This window comes from Larus michahellis, unplaced genomic scaffold (genome assembly GCF_964199755.1).
Source record: "Larus michahellis unplaced genomic scaffold, bLarMic1.1 SCAFFOLD_341, whole genome shotgun sequence".
In the NCBI taxonomy this organism is placed as follows: domain Eukaryota; kingdom Metazoa; phylum Chordata; class Aves; order Charadriiformes; family Laridae; genus Larus; species Larus michahellis.
The window spans coordinates 20,647-43,390 of NW_027436378.1; the positions used below are offsets into that span (position 1 = coordinate 20,647).

The 22,744-nt window shown below is 47.7% G+C and overlaps 1 long non-coding RNA gene across 3 annotated transcripts; it reads left to right on the plus strand.

Moving 5' to 3' along the window:
* The first annotated feature begins 8,818 nt into the window (after positions 1-8,818).
* LOC141737275 (uncharacterized) lies at positions 8,819-12,447 on the plus strand. Of its 3 annotated transcripts, XR_012585173.1 has the most exons (4): positions 9,836-9,897; positions 10,219-10,323; positions 10,402-10,501; positions 11,606-12,447. It is a non-coding gene; the product is annotated as an uncharacterized LOC141737275 (long non-coding RNA). The 3 variants fall into 3 exon arrangements; XR_012585171.1 differs by lacking the exon at positions 9,836-9,897 and adding an exon at positions 8,819-9,359 and having other exon boundaries at positions 10,219-10,501; XR_012585172.1 differs by having other exon boundaries at positions 10,219-10,501.
* Positions 12,448-22,744: the final 10,297 nt, after the last annotated feature.

Sequence of the window (22,744 nt, forward strand, 5' to 3'; positions counted from 1 at the left end):
CAAAATCTTCACATCCATGACCCTGAGCTAACAGCAAAAAATCAATAGCCCCTCGATTTTGCAACACAGCATGCTGAATGCTATCAACATCAGTAAGCAAGCTAGATATTATTTCAGTTGTAAGGTTTATCTGTTTACTTGCCCAACGCCCTATCTTATTCAACATATTTAATGCCGTTGCTGTTCCTAGCGAGGGAAGAATACTTAGCCCTATTCTTTGTCCGAGATTCGAAAATGTTATATGATCGTCACAGGATGGAGTGAAGGTATGAACTGTTCTCTTGGCTCTGTGTTTACTGTGTGCTCTGCTCACTGTGTCTCTGGCCGTACGCAGGCCTCTGCTCGTAGATCTGCCATATCTCCCCCTTTTTTGTTTAATACCAGACCATTTATTAACAAGGTTGCCATGACTTGTGCTTCTACTCGTTGTGACGCTCCTAGCAGGTTATATACTAAACACAATTAAAAACAGAATCAAAAAGAACCCTGCTAAGGCAATAAATACCCAGATTCCTAAATTTAGCCCAGAAAGCCAGTTTCTTTGGATTTACCCACGAGAAATCCTTTTGTAATATTTCAAATACATTGCAGTTCATTAAGTCTTGAATCTTTAGTATTTGAGCTTTTAGCTGATCATGTAAAGGACGAATATTTTGTTGCAACGACATGTCAAAAGCACCTTGGAGATGGTGTTTAACCATTTCTCAGCCATGTAGCAACACATTCCAGGGGAGAGATGTAACACAAAGTCTGCGAGGGTTGTACTCCCAATCACAATACAGAGAAAGACATGTTTTTAATGCATTTTGCCAGTTCCCTATCCATATTACTGCTGTTTTATACCTTACTCGCGTTAAATTTACACAATAAGACTGATTATATTCTCGTATACTTGCATTTTGAGCCAAAGCAAACATACGGATGAGAAGTACAAATCATTACAGAATTGTCTTGCTCACAACTTCTATTTGTTGCAGTATTATCTGTGGTTAGCATGCACCCCAATTTAAGGTGCTTATAATACACCTTCGGTTGTTCAGGCCATTCAATAGTTCTTACAAAATGTCGATCTACTGCTGTGGATAACAAAGAAGACATGTTTAGAAAATTAAAAACATGAGTTTCTTTATACAGTCACTCTTGAGGTGTCATACCTATGGGATTCCCCCTTTTTTGTTTAGCAAGCATGGTTTTTAAAGTATGATGCATATGCTCCACAATTGCTTGCCCAGTCGGGGAATGAGGAATACTGGTGACACGTTTAATACCCCATATCTGTAAAAAAAAAAAAAAAAAAAAAAAAAAAAGACCTGTACTGTAGCGGACACATAAGCTGGTTCATTATCAGTTTTTGTAGTTTTCGGTACTCCCATGACTGCAATGCATTGCAACCAATGTCGAATAACATCACAAGCCTTCTCTCCTGTATGAGCAGTAGCTACAATAAAGGGAGAAAACGAATCAACTGAAACATGTCCAAATTCCATAATGCGCATAACATCGGATTACCAAAGTTCATCAGGTGTAAACGGGTTAACCCCCCCAAATGATAACAGAGGACCCAGTTGCTGACAATTGGCAAAAATACCCACTCTAATGCAAATGCAGTCAGGCTCTTTGCGAGTGCATCATCCCACTGTCCTATCAGGGCATAAAGTTGAAATTCTCGTAGGAAGGTGTTCAATGCGTCTTGCAGCAGTAGTAGACTATATCTTATCTTGCAACATACTGTAATGCCTTCAGAGCTGTTGGGGTTAATGAACGTAGAACTTAGGGGGGGGGGGGGGGGGGGGCAGACACAGTGCTTCAGGGTATCCCCTGTACCTTCAAAGTGTGCTCATGTCTCTCTCCCCCTCTCTGACCTGAGACAGCCTCCTTATATCCTGCACTGGATTGAGTGGAGAAGTACAGGCTAGAGTCGTTGCATGCATGGCCAGTGCACGCAGCGAGTCCCACCAGACTCTCCTGCGCTGGATCGAGTAGAAAAGTACAGGCCAGAGTCGCTGCACACGTGGCCAGTGTATGCAGCGAGTCTCACCAAACTCATGATCCAGCTTTGCTAACAGCAGCTGTCTGATACGTGACTACATTGTTGTAATCCCTTCTTGTTATCTTCTTCTGTGAAGGTCGGGTTCTCATGGATACACACATAGTTTTTAGAGCAACATATTCTACAACTCGTACAAGGGTATGATGCAAAGCGGCATTTACAGCTGATCGTATAATGCTTATTAAACACGGCAAACAGCATACTAAACATAACAGACAAATTCCTTCCACACAGGCGATGAGTATAATTTGCTTCAACCAACCCCATCCCCAAGTCCATCCAGCAAAGAGATTTCACCCAGTGGTCTCCACAAGTTGCTGGTTCGGTCGGTGCAGTTCCTGCAGCTGGGCATGGATGGATTTGGAGTGGTCACTTAGATTCATACAATACAATCCTTTAAAATCTTGACAACCATGTCTGTGAGCTGAAAGCAAAAAATCAGTAGCAGTTCTGTTTTGCAACATCGCATATCGAATACTATCTACATCTAGCAATAACTCAGAAATAGCGGTACAATAGCATTGTTAAACTTATCCTTGGCAGCAAGAGAGTCCTTGTTAGCAAGAATCCTTGGCAGCAAAAGAGTCCTTGTTAGCTAGAGAGCATGCGGACTCCCTGTTCTTGCTGGTACTGTGCTTTGATCTTCTTCCACAACAGGCCAAGATTCTCAAGCAGCTAGATAAGGTGTCTGTGAGTCCATTACAGGCTTATGTCATCCAAATGTTTTTCTTGCCAGCACCCGAGACTGAATAACAATTGGTGTGATATATGTGTTTTCCAGCACCCAGGTGCGAGTCCCTTGAGTGTATTTACAATCCTCCTCGCCGATTTTCCATTGCTTTCCCATATTCCACCCCCTTGCTCAAGAGACCGCTTCTGCTGGGGTTCATTTTAGTCTCGCAGGGTATAACACAGAGCAATCTACTAAGGCATGCAATAACATATACACATATAGGAAAAAACCAAAACCATATCTCTATGGTACTGCTTTGAATCAGGTGTCCTATTTCTCTTTTTCTGATGCTTTCTCGTAATGCTTATGGCATACTTTTGTGCTAACATGGCACATTTCCCATCTAATTGTTCCTGTTTGGTTTCTTTTTTTTTTTTTTTTCTCTTTTTCATTTTTTTCTTTCTTTTTTTTTTTTTTCATCACTTACGACTGACATAAAAGTCTGCCTTTGCAACAAGAGCTCAGTTTCTCATTTTTCCTTAAGTTTCTCATTTTCCTACAGAGCAATCTATAGATTTTGGCTCAACTCCTTTTCCCAATCAACCATGACCTTATAGACAAACAACAAACAACCAGCGATACGCCCTGCATGGACGAGCCGTTCCCGAGACCGTAAACGTGTCGGCTCGTGAAAACTCCCCCAATATTTCAGGACTTCCATCGGTTCTACAGCCCATCCTGGTGTATCTGCCTGGGGCGCGCTCGCCTTACGTCTAAACATTGTGTATACACAAACTTCTTCACTTGACAGAGTGTCAGCCCTAGTTGCATACGAGAACAGTACCACACCGGGCAGAACGCCTGCTCCAGTGGAGTCACCTAACGACACTGCACACAACAAAAAGCAAACAGTAGCACACATGCTGATCAGCAGGTATAAGCCGGCGCCCACACACACTTACACAGAGACATACAAAGACAGCACTTTTATCTCAGGGAGACGACTGGGGAGGGGAGGGGGCGAGGTGGGCAGTGTCAGGAGCAAACAGCTCCGGCTCTGTCCTTCTCTGCTGACATTCTGCCTCCTCCATCGGCCTCAGGTGGAGCAGAGGGGATCAGCAGGGGATTGTCGCAGACCTTCGGACCTGGCCTGTTCGATCCCCCTCCCGTGGGCTGTAATGCTGCAAAAGCCCCGGCTGCTGTGGCTCGCATGGTAGCCTCGTGTGTTCTCCGCAAAGTGACTGACATGATAGAAAATGCCATGCATAAGGTCTGGCTGGCTCAAGAAGAAAAAGGGGGTATTGTAGGAATGTGTCTGAGAGAAAATGGTCACGTGAGCCAGCCTCCCTACTGTGAGAGATTAGATTAAGGGCAAAACAGGTGGTAGAAGATGGAATTAGTACATGGGGAAAAATGGGAACTGAGAAGGTAGAAAACATGTTGTGCTAATGACTAAGCAATTTACTATGCGAATTCTTGTAACCAATCTGATGTGTGAATGAACTGCATGGACAGTGCGTGAACAGAGACTGTAAGCCAATCCTATAGCTGCCGCTAGCGCGTGCTCTTATTGCCTGACTATATCTACTCTGTGAAAACTTGAATAAAGGGAGAACGATCATACTCATATTGAGATTCCATCGTTACTCCGGGTCCGTCTCCCACTCCGACATCCTCCGACAATGGCCATTTTCTCTCAGATACATTCCTACACCTAAGTACCACATCTACCCTTTTTTTTAAAACACCTCCAGGGATGGTGAATCCACCACCTCCCTGGCCAGCCTATTCCAATGTTTAATAACCCTTTTAGTGAAAAAATATTTCCTAATATGCAATCTAAACCTCCCCTGACATAACTTGAACCCGTTTCCTCTCATCCTATCACTTGTCACCAGGGAGAAGAGGTCAGCCCCCATCTCTCTACAACCTCCTTTCAGGTAGTTGTAGAGGGTGATAAGGTCTCCCCTCAGCCTCCTCTTCTCCAGGCTAAACAACCCCAGCTCCCTCAGTCGTTCCTCATAAGATTTGTCCTCCGGCCCCCTCACCAGCTTTGTAGCCCTTCTCTGGACACGCCCCAACACCTCACTGTCCTTCTTTTAGTGAGGGGCCCAAAACTGAAGGCAGTACTTGAGGTGGGGCCTCACCAGTGCCGACTAAATGGGGACGATCACTTCCCTAGTCTGGCTCACCACACTATTCCTGATACAGGCTAGGATGCTGTTGGCCTTCTTGGCCACCTGGGCACGCTGCTGGCTCATATTCAGCCGGCTGTCCACCAACACCCCCAGGTCCTTTTCTGCCGGGCAGCTTTCAAGCCACTCGGCCACAATCCTGTAGCGCTGCATGGGGTTGTTGTGACCAAAGTGCAGGACCCGGCCCTTGGCCTTGTTGAACATCATACCACTGGCCTTAGCCCATCGGTCCAGCCTGTCCAGATCCCTCTGCAGAGCCAACCTACCCTCAAGCAGATCAACACACCCGCCTAGTTTAGTGTGTATGTAATCTAGCAGCATATCAGACCTTGGCTGAGCTCCTCCCTAGTCCAAGAAGGGTGCATAGTAGTTGTGTTTGAATTTGATATATTGGAACTTAACTAACACAATGAAACTGTATAAGTAATATTGATGAAGAGCATATGCTTAACGTTACAAATTTGAGTGACCGTTACGATCAAAGGAAAGGGAACTCTAATTCTCGGAAACGAAGAAAGGGACCTTACTCTCCTGAGTCAGCAGAAGGCTGAGATACAGCTGTGAGATGGGACAGAGATCAGAAAACCGAGTGAGAAGGTCAAAGCACTTGCATCAAAACTCCAGTCATCGAAGAGGACATGTAAGGGCTGAACAATTCAATTGGAGAAGAGACACGCGCTTGTCACGTGAACACGGGCAGGAATAGCTTATGTCATAGATGGTGAGGCTTCATAAAGCACAGGAAAAGCATCGAGGGGGTCCCTCAGCTCGAGCCGTATTAAAGCAAGTCTGTGACAGAATTTGTTGCCGAACTGTTCTTTACAGTCGGAGGCTAAGACTGGATCCAGCCGCACCTAGACTCCTCCCTGAGAAGGAGTTTCGGAAGCAAGGCCTTCCAGTCTGAATGTCACTGCTCGGCAGGAGGGTCTTCTCGGCTGTTCTTCAACACCCAACACTGTTCTTCTGTCCTCTCCTCCTTATAGCCGTGCAGCTATTAGTTCCCTGGCCTCCAAGGCAACGTTTACTCAGCCTGGATCCCCTCCAGATTTAATCATCACGTTCCCTGTCGCTTTTCTGTCTCTCTGGTTCCGTCGGGACTTTTCTTCTCCCAGTCACGATGCCCCTCAGGAGCTTCCCAGCAACTGGCATGCATCTCATAGCATTTTCGGTGGGTCCGTCTTTGAGATGTAGTGCACTCATTTGTTTCTCTGTGCTACCTAGGATTCCCGTATTTCGTCTCCAGCCACCCGGGAACACCTGTACTCCCCTCAGACGATCATCCAAGTTCCTCCTAGTCCTCCCCTCAGCCTTCTTTTGTCTATCAGCACCCCTCGATGCCCCTTTTTTCACCCTCACCAAGCCTCCCGAGACCTTTCTGGAACTCCACAGCTCCTCATAGCATTTTATCTCCCTTTCCGTCTCTCTTGTTCTATCAGAGCCTCCCGTGTTTCTTTGCTACGTGGCACCCCTTCATCTTTCTTTCCACCATCAAGGGCATCTCCACGGAGTACCGCTTCCACTCCTTCATCTGTAGTTTGTCCATACCCCTTCCTGAGGCTCCTAAAGCCTTGCTGCATGTCCGAGCCTTTTTTTCCTACCCTACCCCCTCAGAACGCCTCCGCTTTTTAAAGCCTTGTCTTCCGAGTCCTTTCTTATACCCCACAGCACTTCAGCTCCCTTTTGATTTTGTTCTTTTTGTGCTCTCCAGAGCACCCTTAACAACTTCTTTGATGTTTAGGATGCCTTTATTCCGTCCCCTGACGTCATCTGTACTTGGTCAAAATTCCCTTCGGAGTTCTGTCTTGTTATCTGTGAGGCTTATTCGGTCTCTCGGGTGGGGACTCGTCCGCTACCATCGCCGAGCTCTCGTAAGACATTCCTGTCCTGGTTTGAGGTAAAACAGAATCAATTTTCTGATTTGTAATTTTACTTTTTAGCTGGGCCTCTTCTAACTGACTGAAGTCTGAAATTGACAGAATATTGTTCAGCAACTGTTTACTCTCAGAGTGATAAGTCCCGATTGGGCTCCCCGGTTCAAGAGGGACAGGGAACTGCTGGAAAGGGTGCAGCAGAGAGCTACAAAGATGATTAGGGGACTGGAACACCTCTCTTATGAGGAAAGGCTGAGGGATTTGGGTCTCTTCAGTCTGGAAAAAAGACGTCTGAGGGGTGACCTTATCAACACTTATAAATACTTAAAGGGTGGGTGTCAGGAGGATGGGGCCAGGCTCTTTTCAGTGGTGCCCGGGGACAGGACAAGAGGCAATGGGCACAAACTTGAACACAGGAAGTTCCACCTAAACATGAGGAGGAACTTCTTTACCCTGAGGGTGGCAGAGCACTGCAACAGGCTGCCCAGAGAGGTGGTGGAGTCTCCAACTCTGGAGCCATTCAAAACCCACCTGGACGTGTTCCTGTGTAACCTGCTCTAGGTGACCCTGCTCTGGCAGGGGGGTTGGACTAGATGATCTCCAGAGGTCCCTTCCAACCCTATGATTCTATGATTATACCAAGGAATGGTATGCACAAAAGCTCTTGCTTAGACTTATTGCTGTAACAACCAAGGTCAGCTAACTCTGGTGCTTGCCCCATTAGAGGGTCAGAAGCAGAGAAGCGTAGAGGGGTCACACCTGCAGGGAGAAGCAGATGGGACAGGTGACCCAAAACTGACCAACAGAGTATTCCATCCCATCTGCATCACACTCAGTATAAAAGTTGAGGGATCAAAAGGGCAAGAGGGTTCTGGGTCGCTTTTTCTTTAATGGCTGACATCTGAAGAGGACACTGTTTGTCTGCCTTTGATCCCGATCCGAGCACTCCTGACTGTAGTTCTGGAATTCAGCTCCTGTCCGTCACTGACTCCAGTCTGGGACTTACCCTGTGTCTGCTGGTGACGTGATCGTCATCCTGGGAGCTGGATATGGTTTTATATATATACAATACTTTCTTCTTTAATGAAAATAATATTAAATAAGAGAATAGTAAATAATAACCGAACAATAAAAATTGAAGTAGTTTAGTTCTTTTTCTAAACTCATAAGTCTCCTAATTCTTCCTCTCCTTTCTGAGGAGGGGGGGGAAGGGCCATCTGTTGTTCTGATTGGCCAATCTGGACAAAATCGCAACAATCCCTTAAGCACTAGAACCTCATTTTAGCTCTGAAGCGCACTCTGCACCCCTTTTTTCCCCTTCAGAACCTTTCCCAAGTTTGCAACGGTTAACGCCATCAGTCTTCCTATTCTTTCTTGCTTTTGGTGCGCCTGAAGTCGGTCCCCTGAGGACAATCGTACTTTGCTCGATTCCCTGTTGATCTCATCGCATCCCAAGATATATTTAGTTTCTCTGGCTCCTTCAGGACCTCTCTAATCTATGCAATAACACATCTTTTTCTGTGAGAACCTTTTCCAAAGTCATCTATGTGGTCTAGAGCCTTGTGTTTGGTTTCTGTGTTATAATATTTTTCTACTTTGTATTGGGTTTCCTAAAAATGTCCACCATAGTCTCAGGTCTCCTCTTAGCCTTCATCTACTTCAATCCATATGTCCACTATGATGATTTTTGCTGCCTTTTACAATTTGTTTTTCTTCTAGCTACTTAGATGTTAATTAGGGTGTTTTATGCAGGTTCAGGAAATACGTCACTTGTATTTCCATACTTTTTTGTTGCTTTCTGTATGTTGGGACTCAAGTAGCGCTGTTGAGTAAAAAGTCAAAAAGATCATCAACATGACTTGAAATTGCCAGCAATTTACAGTAAATACCTTATTTCACAGAGGAAAATGTTTTTGAGACGGTTTTCTTACAGAATCTGATTCTGTTACTCACTCCCATCCAAGAAGGGCTTGCTGGCAGAAGTTCAGTAGTGCACACAGTCTCGCTAGAAATAAGGAATGACCCCACAGTAATATATTGGTTTTGGGTTTGTATTTTTTCTCTTGAAGGACACTTAAGTATGTAAGTTTTAATAATAATGTTATCATTTCATTGAATAAGCTACTTTGCTATAGAGATTAGTCTGACATTTATTTTTTTTCTATCTACATTCCGTAAAAAAATAATTTAATTGCTTACCTGGACATATCATTGATGTAATAGATGTAGCTGCAGAGGACAAGCAGATAATGTTTTTTCTAGCAAGGGTTACTCTTCAGTACTTTGTAGTTCATAAACTTAAAGCAAATAACAACACCTACTGCACCTTCAGCTGCTTTTATGCTTCTGGGGGTTGGCCCCACCCTTTACCCAGGGGATTGTGGGAAAGATGGTGGGCGGGGCCTCAGGGCCGCAGGCGGGGCCCGGGGTATATGAGCCACAGCTTCAGGTCAGGAGCTCATTCTGGTGCTGGGCTTTTCCACGGTTAGAGCTCTGATGTTTCTTAAGCGTTGTTTTAGAGCTTGTGCAGCTGTTTGGGAAGGCTTGTTTTAGTGTTTAAACTAGTATAGGTAAGACGTCAGAGGTAAGATTTTTCAATGTAAGGGTGGTTGCCATAGAAAGTGGAGATGTATGTTTGTTTTTTTTTTTCCCCCATATATTTAGTTTTATAGGGAGCATTTAGTTTGTTTAAATGGTTTAATAGTATGTGTTCTTTTTTTGCTTATGGCAGGTGGTGTGTTTTATTGTAATTTCTGACTTCATTGAAGATAGAACTTTGTACTCTTTTCTAATTTTGATGTACACTATGTTAGTTGGTGTTTTTGTTAGTCTCAATCAGATGCGTTATGAGATATTGGAGCAGGATTTAGCGTGACTGTCTTGTATGTATCCATATATTGAGTTTATCTGTTTTGAGAAAGCAACAGGGTCATAACAGCAGGGATGGCTCACCGTTTTCTTCCAGACCATGTAGGGTATCACAGTGGCCCTGAAGCTTTTGCGGTTTGCAGGCGGTTACCGGTAGGCTCTGTAACAGTTTTCCAGGTCTGTAGCAGAGCCCGGAGTCTCTGTGAAGGCAGAAGACAGGAGGTGTCTGCCAAACACAGGGTAGGGCTCAGAAGAGCAGGTCCTGAGGAGCAGTTGGAAAATAAGGGGCAGGAGTTGTGGGGGAGCAGTAAGCCTCCTTCCCTGATGGTTCAGGAGAAGGGGGGGAGTTTCTAAAGTTTTGGCATTAGGGGATGGCTAGGAAAGGGAGGCGGGTTCACGCATTTTTCTTGGACAAGTTTTGTCATTGGGTTTGGTTGTTGATGGTGTCTGGTCTGCTATAGGCTCTCGCATTTGAGGTGAGCTGGATAGTATCGAGGAGGAGCACAGGACTGGTGGTTTGGCAGAAGTGAAGTACAAATGTTGTGTTTCTTGGTTTCTTAGGTGCCGTGAATAACTGTCGCTGCAGCATCCGACTCTGGAATCGGTGCGGAGGAGGCAATCAGACTGCACCAGCGTTCAGGAGGCTCGAGGGGTTTTGTGGAGGAGGTCGTCGTCTCTTCTCAGGATGCTTATTGCTGGTGTTGTAGCTGCTTTTGGGATTATTTTTTTCTTTTCCTTTTGCAGAGGAAGAGGAGTAAGCCGGTGACCGCAAGAACGTATCGGATGGTTGTGTTTTGTGGACTACGTCAAGGATGGAATCAGATAGTAGCCCTCCAAAAGCTAAGTTGAGAGACCAGCACCGGAAAGGGGCGGAGGCTGACAATTGTGTAATGGGGTCTTTGACGTTAGCGTAGCGGGGAGGGCTGTCCCGGGGCACAGTCTCCTTTGGGCAGGTAAACGATGTACCTTACTGTCCAGTATTATATTAACACATCCTGGGCAGGGCAGTTCCAGCTTGTGTGTGTTGCCATGTCGATTGTGTTGTCTGTGTTTTGCATTCTAGACCTTTTCTTGGGTCTCGAGATCATCTTTAAGCTCCAGGAGCATGGAATGTGCATCGGGTACCATCATTATGGTGTCAAACGCCTGCACCCATGGGCATAGCACCAACCGTCTGCCTCTCTTGTTGCATTAGAATCTTAAAGCGTGCATCGGTCTTGCGTCTTGGAACTTTCCGGACGGTCCACTTTAGCAACTGGGGCTTCTTCCCTGTGTCGTTATGTTCTTAGGTCTTGAAGCTAGGCTTCCTGCATGTCCGTCTTGTCAGGCTCGACAGTCCCTTCTCAGGAACTGTGAAGTTGTACACTTCGTTTCAGGGGGTTCTGTGGAGCCTCTTCACATCGTCACCATCACAGTGCCACAGGTCGTCTTGCCCGACGGTGGCTTTGGTCCCGGTGTCATCCTTCTTGCTGAGAGTTTTCTCTCATCCTTGAGGCGCGTCATTCGTGGTGTTCTGTGTAGCGTCAGTCTGTGTGTGTTTGGCTCGGGGCTGCCCTGCCCGGGCGTGTAGTGTACAGGGTAGGCAGAATCACGATGAGAGTCTGTAGTGAATATGAGGATCTGCAACCCAGGCAAAGGTTGCATAGTTATCTCTAATCGATTAGCTCTCGAGAGGCTGCGTGGACGGGTGTTTCATTAGCGGGCGCTGGCATAAGCAGAGCCAAGTCGGAGAGGGTGTTTGCGGCTAGTGAAATGGACAGTATCTCAAAGATGTTCAGGCTGCTTTGTGTGGGGTGTAATGTTTGCAGGCTTCTCTCTTTTGGATGACAGGCTGTAGTTGGACTTATGTGAACAGGGTTCCTAAGTAGAAAGGAGACCTTTGGAATAAAGCTACTGCTCTGCATCAGGGTAATGTTTGATGTTGGTGTGTTGTTTTTTTTTTTTTCAGATGCGGAGAGATGAGATGGACAGGGATACGCAGGGGAGCCGACGGGAGCACAGGACAAAGGTAGCTTAGCCTGAGGTATTAAAGGGAAGATGTGACCGGCGGCTCCACGAATACATTTGGCCACTTTTTTTCATGTGAATGTGAGGTTACGTAGCCATGCGTGGAAGTGCTGGACTGAGGTTCAACAGAACCAGTGTTGTTTTCAGTCACTTTGCTTTGCAGGTAAGTCTCTTCCAATGAACTGAACTCTCTGAAAACAATAACGTATTTTTCAGGTAGTATCTGCCTTCAGAGCGCCAAGACCTTATATTTACACTTAATGCCAAGGGATGCCGTGCAGAGAGGCTCTTGCTTATACTTATTCCTATAACAGCACAGTGCAGCTAACTTTTATATATGCCCCGTCGGAAGCAGAAAAGCGTAGAGGGATCGCACCCACGGTGAAGAGAAGACAGGACCGGTGACCCGAACCTGACCGATGGGGTATTGCATCCCATCATCATCACGCTCTGTATAAAAGCAGTGGGATCGAAGGGGTCGGTACCTGTTGTCTGGCCTTTGAGGATTCCTCTGTCTGTTCATTGTCCTTTGACCCCCATCTGTGCATTTATGCAACCGGGTCTGGAATCCGGTTCCAGTCTGTCACCGAGTGCTGTCCCGGACTTTCCCCGTGCCTGCCAGTGAAGCAGTGGTCATCCTGGGAGTTACGTATCGGGTTGTGTATGTCCTGTATGCATTTAATTATTTTCTTGTTACTGTTGTCTTTTCTTGGTATTATTTTGCTGTTAAGATTTCATTACAGTTCAGTTTATCTTTCAGTCCCTAAGTCTCGCTCTCTTCTCTCCTGCATCAGGAGAGAAGTTAAAAGGGAGCACGTGTCACTTGTTTTACTGCGCGGCCTAAGGCACAACAGCAAGGACGGACAGGGCACGGGAGCAGACTCGGCCGAGGAGAGCGGCGGCCCCAAGCCTTGGTTCTTTCTCAGCCACTGCATTACAGACAGCGTACAAGCTCCTGCTTGCGCTCTGTCTGCCGGTCCGATCCAGAACACAGTTCTGGCAGAAGTCAGGTTATGTGCGTTGTCTTGCTAGAAATGCTGTATGACTCGTTGTGGGGTTTCTTTTACGAGGAAACTAAAGGACATTGAGTCTTGATTTAAAAATATTGTTATTATGCTTAATGATCTTCTTGCCTATTTAGGTCAGGATGACGTCTTTCTCTTTATGTCTATGCCCTGCAAAAGATTAATTAAGTTTACTTACCTACTGGGCCCCATTGCTGACACAATTGATGTAGTTGTAATAAAAGAGGACGTATTGTCATTTCCTCTAAGGGTCGCTTTCTCCGTTTTGGTGTTTCGCATGCTGTACTTCTCAGGCCTGTGAGGAAAGGAGCAGCTGCTCCTCTGGCACACTCTATGCCTTGTTGCCCCAGCCCCTTTACCAGGTGCTGGTGGGAAGGGCGGTGGGCAGGGCCCGGGGTATATAACCCAGAGCCTCTGCTGGGGCAGCTCATTCCGCTGCCAGGCATCTCCAGGGTCAGAGCTCTGCTGGTCCTTCAGTCGATTGCAGCTTTGGAGCTGGCTCAGTTCCTTGGGCGGAGATGTTAGCCCATTTAGAGAATAGCAGGTAGGAAGCTGGAGGTGGTAAGACCTTGAGGACCAGGTGAGGTCTGGCAGCATGTATAGTAGACAGCAGCCTCATGTGCTGGTTCTCTTCCTTGGGGTTTTTCAGGTCAGTCACGTTGTAATGAGCATTCGGGGGCGGTGAGATGGTTTAAGGGTACAGTTTTCTCTTTTCCAGGCACGGCGTATTTTCCTGGAATCCCTGAGTGTATTGAAGATGGAACTTTATTGTTTGTTTTTCCCCACTAGCTTTGCCGTATCCCAGGTAAGGTGCCAATAGAATTTGTCTCAATCGGGCAGATGATGAGATTACTTTGCAGGGCCTGGGTGAGCATCTTGTCTGCAGCCGTAGATGGAGTTCTCACATTTCTCAGGAAAGCAGCAGGTCCGTAAGGCATAACATATTGCAGGATGCGGGGTGCCTCGTCGCCTTCCCCCAGAGTGCGCAGGGTACCGCCGTGTCCCTGGAGCCTTTGTGGCTTGCGGCAGGCCCCTGTTGTAGGTCGGGTCAGGGCTTCGCTGACTCTGTGGGTCTGTAGCAGAGCCCGGAGTCCGTGGGAAGACAGAAGATAGGAGGTTGTGGCGGAACGCAGGGAGAGGCTGGGAAGAGTGGCTCCCGAGAAGCGTCCGACGCTGGGTGTTCAGGCTGGCAAATAAAGGGTAGGAGCTGTGGGGAAGAAGTGGGGCTCCTTCCCTGATGGGTCAGGGAGAAGAGAGGGGCTTGGCACTGGGGGAGGGCTAGAAAAGGGAGCTGGGTTCATGAGTCCTTCTGGGACAGGTATTGCAGTTGGGTTTGTGTGTTGCCGGAGCCTGGTGTGTTCTAGGCTCTCGCATTTGAGGTGAGCCGGATAGTATCGAGGAGGAGCACGGGACTGGTGGTTTGGCAGAAGCGCAGTGCTAATGTTGCATTTCTTGGTCTCTTAGGTGCTGTGAATAACTGTTGCCGCAGCGTCAGACTCTGGAATTGGCACGGAGCGGTCGAGCAGAATGTCTTGGCGTTCACGAGGCTGAGGATGTTGTGGAAGAGGTTGGTATCTCCTCTCAGGATGCTTATTGCTGGTGCTGTGGCTGCTTTTGGGGTAATGTTTTTTCCTTTTCTTTTGCAGAGGAAGAGGAGGAAGCTGGTGACCACAGGAACGTATTGGATGGCTGTTTTCTGTGGACTACCTCAAGGATGGATTTGGGCCCCTGGCCCTCCGAAAGCTAAGTTGAGAGACTAGCGCCCGAGAGGGGACGAGGTTGAGAACTGCAAAAAGGTGTCTTTGAAGTTGGCATAAGGGAGAGGTTTGTCCTGGAGCGCAGTCTCCTTTAGGCACGTAAGGGATGTGGCTTACTGTTTGGCATTCCCGGGCAGGGCGGTTCCAGCCTGTGTGTGTTGTCCTGTCTTTCATGTGGCCTGTGTTCTGTGTCTTAGACCCTTCTCGGGTCTCAAGGTCATCTTTAAGCTCCAGGAGCACGGCATGGTGCCTCAGGCGCCATCCCTAGGGTCTGGAACACCCGCACCCATGGGCACAGCACCATTCGGCTGCCACTCTTCTTCCGTTAGAAGCTTAAAGCATGCATCGTTCTTGCGTCTCGGAAGCTTCTGGACGGCCCGCTTCTGCAACTGGGACTTCTTCCCTATGTCATTATGTTCTTAGGTCTTGAAGCCAGGCTTCCTGCGCATACATCTTATTGGTCTCGACAGTCCCTTGTTATCACAGACGATGTTCTAAACTTCGTTTCAGGGGCTTCCGTAGAGCCTCTTCACATCACCACCACAGTCTCTAGGTCTTCTTCCCCAACGGTGACTTCAGTCCCAGTGTCATCCTTCTTGCTGAGAGTTTTCTCTCATCCTTGAAGTGCATTGTTTTTAGCGTTCTGTGTAGTGTTGGGCTGTGCGTGTGTGTGTGTGTGTCTGGCTTGGAGCCCCCCTGCCTGGGTGTGTAGAGTCCAGGGCAGGCAGAATAGTGATGAGAGTCTATAGTTAATATGTGGATCTGTCGAGACTGAGGCAAAGGTTGCATAGTCATCAGGAATTGATTTGCTCTCAGTAGGTTGGGTGGATGGGTGTTTCATTAGTGGGTGTTGGCATAAGCAGAGCTACATCAGAGAGGCTGTTCACGGATAGCGAAGGAGATAATATCTCAAAGATGTTCAGGCTGCTTTGTGTGGGGTGTAATGTTTGTGGGCTGCTTTTTTTTTTTTGATGGCAGGCTGTAGTTGGATCTAATTGAACAGTATTCCGAAGTAGAAACAAGACCTTTGGAATTAAGCTCTGCATCAGGGTAATGTTTTTGATTTTTTTTCTTCTCTCTTTAGATGCAGAGAGATGAGATGTGCAGGGTGATGCAGGGGAGCCAAGAGGAGCGCTGTACAGAGGTGGCTCGGCAAGTGGTATTAGAGAGAAGATGTGACTGGCGCCTCTATGAAGATAGTTGGGTACTCTTTTTTTTTTTTTATGTGAATGTGAGGTTGCATAGCTATGTGTGAATGTGCTGGTCTGAGGTACAACACAGCCAGTTTTCCTTTCAGTAATTTTACTTTTCAGGTAAATCTCTTCTAACTGAACTCTCTGAAGATAATGATGTATTTTTCAGGTAGTATCAGCTTCCAAAGTGCTAAGACCTTATATTTACACTTAATGCCCAGGGATGCTATGCGGAGAGGTTCTTGCTTATACTTATTGCTGTAACAACCTCTGTTAGGTAACTGTGCACACCATGTTGGAGGGTCGGAAGTGCAAGAGCGTAGAGGGGTTGCACCCATGCTGAAGAGCAGGCAGGACCGGTGACGCGAATCCGACTGACGGGGTATTCCATCCCGTCCTCATCGTGCTCAGTATAAAAGCTAGAGGGATCGAAGGGGTTGGTACCTTTCCTTCAACGCCCGGCGTCCGAGGACTTCTCTGTCCATTTGTCATCCTTTCATCCCGATTCATGTGTTTGCGCCACCAGACCCGGACTCCAGTTTCCATCCGTTGCTGACTCCAGTCTCGGACTTTCCCTGTGCCTGCCAGTGAAGCGATGGTCACCCTGGGAGCTTGATACCGTGTTGTGTATATGTTGTATATATTTCCTTGTTTTCTTGTTACTGTTGTCTTTTGTTGGTATTATTTTTCTGTTAATATTTCCTTACAGCTTAGCTCCTTTTTCAATCGATAAATGCCTCTCATTCTTTCCTCCCTCGGGAGAGAAGTTAAAAGGGAGCATCTGTTGCTTGTTTTAATGCCCAACCTAAACTGCAACAGCAACGACGGTTAGGGTACCGGAGTGGACTCAGCCGAGGAGAGCGGCGGCCCAAAGCATCAGTTCTTTCTCAGCCGCTGTATTACAGGCAGCGTACAAGCCTCTGCTTGCAATCTGACTGTTGGTCCTATCCAGAATACAGTTCTGGCAGAAGTTGGGTAATATGCGTGGTCTCGTTAGAAGTGCTGTATGACCCACTGTGGGGTTTCTTTTACGAGTAATCTAAAGCATGTTGAGTCTTGATAAAAAATATTGTTATTGCGCTTAATGATCTACTTTCCTGTGTAGGTTAGCATGACATGTATCTCTATCTACGCCCTGCAAAAGTTTAATTAAGTTTACTTCTCTAGCCGGTCCCATTGCTGACACAAGTGATGTAGCTGTAGTAAAAGAGCATGTATTGCCATTTCCTGTAAGGGCTGCTTTCTCCGTTTTGGTGTTTTGCATGCTGTAATCGTCAAGCACGTGAGAAAAGGAGCAGCCGCTCCTCTGGCAGACTTTATGCCTTCTGGCGGTGGGCCTGACCCCTTTCCTCAGTGATGGTGGGAAGGGGGGTGGGCGGGGCCCCGGGTACAGGAACCAGGGCCTCTGCTGGGGAAGCTCATTCTGCCGCCGGGCTTCTCCAGGGTCAGAGCTATGCCGGTCCTTCCGTCGATTGCAGCTTTGGAGGCGGCTCAGCTCCTGGGGCGGAGATGTTATCCCATTTAGAGAATCGGAGGTATGAAGTTGGAGATGGTAAGACTTTCAGGACCAGGTGAGGTTTGGTAGTGTGTATAGTAGAGAGTGGTGTTGTATGCTGCTTCTCTTCCTTGTAGGTTTTCAGGTCAGTCACGTTGTAATGAGTGTTCAGAGGCGGTGGGATGGTTTAACAGTATGGCTTTCTTTATTCCAGATGCAGTGTATTTTCCTGGAATCCCTGACTGTATTGAAGACTGAACTTTATTTGGTTTCTCTTTTTCACTGGTTTTGCTGTATCCCAGGTAAGACGCCAATGGCATTTGTCTCAATCGGGCAGATGATGAGATCACTTTGTAGGGACTGGGTGAGAATCTTGTCTGCGGCCATAGATGGAGTTTTCAGATTTCTCAGGAAAGGAAGAGGGACGTAAGGTATAATGTCTTTCAGGGTGTGGGACGGCTCGTCGCCTTTCCCCACAGCGTGCAGGGTACGGCATTCAGGAGGGTGACGGTGTTGTGGAGGAGGCATCTCCTGTCAGGCTGCGTATGGCTGGTGCTGTGGCTGCTTTTGGGATTATTTTTTTCTCTTCCTTTTGCAGAGGAAGAGGAGGAAGCTGGTGACCACAGGAGTGCATCGGGTGGCTGGTTTTTGTGGACTGCATCAAGGATGGATTTGGATGCCACCCGGGCCTCCAAAAGTTAAGTAGATAGTCAGGCGCCAGAGAGGGGCCGAGGTGGACAATTGCAAAATGGGGTCTTTGATGTTAGCGTAGTGGCGAGGGCTGTCCCGGGGCACAGTCTCCTTTGGGAAGGTGAAGCATGTGGCTTACTGTTCAGTGTGATGCTAGCACGTCCCGGGCAGGGCAGTTTCAGCCTGTGTGTGTTGTCGTGTCATTTGTGTGGTCTGTGTTCTGCATCTTAGCCCTTTCTTGGGTCTCGAGGTCATCTTTAAGCTCAACGAGCATGGCGTGAGGACTCGGGCATCGTCCTTAGGGTCTCGAATGCTCGGATCCGTGGGCATAGCACCATTCGGCTGCTGCTCTTCTTGCGTTAGAAGCTTTAGGCGTGCATCGGCCTTGTGTCTCGGAAGCTTCCGGATGGCCCACTTCCGCGACTGGGACTTCTTCCCTGCATCGTTACGTTCTTAGGTCTTGAAGCCAGGCTTCCTGCGCATACATCTTGTCGGGCTCGACAATCCCTTCTCATCAGGGACTGTGAAGTTCTACGCTTTGTTTCAGGGGGTTCCGTAGAGCCTCTTTACGTCATCACCACCACAGTCCCGCAGGCCTTCTTGCCCGATGGTGACTTTGGTCCCGGTGTCATTCTTCTTCCTGAGAGTTTTCTCTCGTCTTTTCAGGCGTGTCTTTCATGGTGTTCTTAACAGTGTTGGTCGATGACTGTGTGTGTGTTTGGCTTGGGGTGGCCCTGCCCAGGTGCGTAGTGTCCACGGTAGGCAGAATCAGGATGAGACTCTAGTAAATATGAGGATCTGTCTAGACCCAGGCAAAGTTTGCGTAGTCGTCTCGAATCGATTAACTCTCGGGAGGCTGTGTGGCTGGGTGTTTCATTAGTGGGTGCTGGCATAAGCGGAGCTAATTTGGAGAGGGTGTTCACGGTTAGCGAAGGAGACAGTATCTCAAAGACAGTAAGGCTGCTTTCTGTGGGGTGTAATTGTTGCGGGCTTACTTTTTTTTTTTGGATGGCACTTGGACTTAGGTGTACTTAGTTGGACTTAGGTGAACAGGGTTCCTAAGTAGAAACAAGACCTTTGGAATTAAGCTACTGCTCTGCGTCAGGGTAATGTTTGATATTATTGGTGGTTTTTTTCAGATGCAGAGAGATGAGATGGACAGGGCGATGCAGGGGAGCCGACCCAACAGGAGTGTGGTACAAAGGTGGCTTGGCACGAGGTAATAAAGGGAAGATGTGACCCGTGGCTCCATAAATACATTTGGCCACTTCTTCTTTTTTAATGCGCATATGAGATTACGTAGCCATGTGTCGGTCTGAGGTACAAGAGAACCAGTGTTGTTTTCAGTCACTTTACTTTTCAGGTTAGTCTCTCCCAATGAACTGAACTCTATGAAGATAATGGCGTATTTTTCAGGTAGTATCTGCCTTCAGAGAGCCAAGACCTTGTATTTACACTTAATGCGAAGGGATGCTGTGCGGAGAGGCTCTTGCTTATAATTATTGCTGTAACAGTGCAGCTCAGCTCACTTTTATATATTTCCCCGTTGGAGGGTCGGAAGCAGAAAAGCATAGAGGGGTCGCAGCCACAGTGAAGAGTAGATGGGACCGGTGACCCGAATCTGGCTGATGGGGTATTGCATCCCATCATTATCACGCTCAGTATAAAAGCAGAGGGATCGAAGGGGTCGGTACCTTTCCTTCAGCGGCTGGCGTCCGAGGACTCCTCTGTCTGACAGGGTTTGATCCCAATCCGTGCATTTATGCAACCAGATCCAGAATCCGGTTCCAATCCATTGCCGTGTCCAGTCTCGGACTTTGCCCATGCCTGCTGGTGAAGCGATGGTCATCCTGGGAACCTGATACCAGCTTGTGTGTATATTTTATCTATTTTATTTTTTCCTGTTATTGTTGTCTCTCCTCGGTAGAACTTTTCTGTTTATATTTCATTATGAAAGAGTTCAGTTTCTCTTTCAGTTCCTAAGTCTCCCTCACGTTCTTTCCTTCCTCAGGAGAGAAGGTAAAAGAGAGCATCTGTCACTTGGTTTAATGCCCAGCCTGAGCTACGACAGCAACGATGGTTAGGGCACCGGAGCGGACTCGGCCAAGGAGAACTGTAGCCTAGAGCATTGGCTTTCTCCCCCGCTGTATTACAGGCGGCGCACAAGCCTCTGCTTGCACTCTGTCCGTCAGTCCTGTTCAGAACGTGGTTCTGGCAGAAGTCGGGTAATATGCGGAGTCTCGCTAGAAGTGACGTGTGACCCCGCTAACATTGTGGGTTTTCTTTTACAAGGAATCGGAAGACATGGTGTTTTCTTTTAAAAACATGTTTATCGGGCTTAATGATCTACTTGCCTACGGAGGTTAGGCAGATGTCTTTCTCTTTCTTTCTATGTCCTGAAAAAGTTTGTTTAAGTTTACGTACCTACTGGGCCCCGTTGCTGACACAATTGACGTAGTGGTAATAAAAGAGCACGTGTTGTCACTTCCTTTAAGGGTCGCTTTCTCTGTTTTGGTGTTTTGCATGCTGTAATTTTCAGGCCTGTGAGAAAAGGCCGCTCCTCTGGCAGGCTCTATGCCTTGTGGAGGTCAGCCTGGCCCCTTTCCCAGGTGCTGGTGGGAAGGGTGCTGGGCGGGGCTTGGGGTATATAACCCACAGCTTCTGCTGGGGCAGCTTATTCTGCTGCCCGGTTTCTCCAGGGTCACAGCTCTGCCGGTCCTTCCGTCGCTCCTGTCTTTGGAGGCGGCTCAGCTACTGGGGCAGAGATAAGAAGTTGGAGGTGGTACTACCTGAAGGACCAGGTGAGGTTTGGTAGCATGTATAGTAGAGAGGGGTGTTGTATGCTGCTTCTCTTCCTTGTGTTTTTTCAGGTCAGTCCTGTTGTAATGAGTGTTTCAAGGGCAGCGAGATGGTTTAAGGGTATAGTTTTCTCTTTTCCAGGCACGGCGTATTTTCCTGGAATCCCCGAGTGTATTGAAGATGGACCTTCCTTGGGGAGGTTTTTTTTTTTCCACTGGCTTTGCGGTATCCCAGGTAAGACACCAATAGAATTTTTCTAAATTGGGTAGATGAGATTACTACGCAGGGACCAGGTGAGCATCTTGTCTGCAGTCGTAGATGGAGTTCTCACATTTCACAGGAAAGCAGCAGGTCCGTAAGGTATAACCTCTTTGAGGCTGTGGGGCGCCTGTTCACTTTCCCCCACAGTACACAGGGTACTGCCATGTCCCTGGAGCCTTTGCGGCTTGCAGCAGGCCCCCGGTGTAGGTCGGGTCAGGGCTTTTCTGACTCTTTGGGTCTGCAGCAGAGCCCGGAGTCCGTGGGAAGACAGAAGATAGGAGTTGATGGTGTGGCGGTTTGGCAGAAGCGAAGTGGTAATGTTGTGTTTCTTGGTCACTTAGGTGCTGTGAATAACTATCACTGCAGCCTCGGACTCCGGAATAGGCGCGGAGCGGGCAAGCAGAATGCCACGGCGTTCGTGAGGCAGAGCGTGTCGTGGAAGAGGTTGGCATCTCCTCTCAGGATGCTTATTGCTGGTACTGTGGCTGCCTCTGGGATTATTTTTTCTTTTCCTTTTGCAGAGGAAGAGGAGGAACCCGGTGACTGCGGAAATGTATCGGGTGGCTGGTTTTTGCGGACCGCATCGAAGAAGGATTCAGATGCCTGGCCCTCCAAAAGCTAAGTTGACAGTCAAGTGCCGGAGAGGGGCCGAGGTGGACAATTGAAAAATGGGGTCTTTAATGTTAGCGTAGTGGCGAGGGCTGTCCCGGGGCACAGTCGGGGCACATATTTGGGAAGGAAAAGGATGTTGCTTGCTGTTCAGTGTGACGCTAGCGCGTCCCGGGCAGGGCGGTTCTAGCCTGTGCATGTTGTCATGTCGTTCATGTGGTCTGTGTTGTGTATCTTCGCCCCTTCTTGGGTCTCGCGGTCATCTTTGAGCTCCAGGAGAATGATGTGGGGCCCCAGGCATCATCCTTAGGGTCTCAAACCCTCGGGCCTGTGGGCGTAGCATCATTCGGCTGCCGCTCTTCTTGCGTTAGCATCTTAAAGCGTGCGTCGGTCTTGTCTCGGACGTTTCCAGACGGCCCACTTCCACGACTGGGACTCCTTCCCTGCATCGTTACGTTCTTAGGTCTTGAAGGCAGGCTTCCTGCACGTCCATCTTAGCGGGCTCAACAGTCCATTCTTATTACGTACCATCACGTTCTACAGTTTGTTTCAGGGGGTTCCGTAGAGCATCTTCATGTTGACATCATCATCACAATCCCACAGATTTTCTTGCACGATGGTGACTTTGGTCCCCATATCATCTTTCTTGCTGAGATTTTTCTCTCATCTTTGAGGCGCGTCGTTCGTAGCGTTCTGTGTAGTGTCTGTCTGTATCTGTGAGTGTTTGGCTCGGGGCCGCCCTGCCTGGGTGCGTAGCGTCCAGGGTGGGCGGAGTCATGTGGAGAGTCTATATGTAGTACATGAATCTATGTAGATCGGGGCAAAGGTGTTAGAGTTATCTCAGGGTAGCCATCGGGAGGCTGTGTAGATACCTCTTCTGTTTTCTTTGGAAAGAGCAGAGGCATGTTGGAAAGGCAATACAGCAGTAGTGAAGAAGAGTTCATGTGGAAGAGGGTATGGCTGGTTTTGGTGCGGATTTTTTTTTTGTAATTTTCTTTGTGTACGGTTGTATTTGGACCTTAAATGGTATTTGTAAAAAGGTGCAAGACTTTTTGTTGGTATGACTCTATTGCTCTGCCTCAGGGTGATTTCTCTAATGTCATTCTTACAGAAGCAACAGGACAAGCTTGGCAGGGCAGCGTAGAAGAGGAGAGCAATGTAAGAAGGTGAGTCAGCACATGGTATTAGAGAGAAGATGTGGCTTTGAGTACTGTATGTATTGGTTCTTTTCAATTTGAAGTTTTGAAGCAA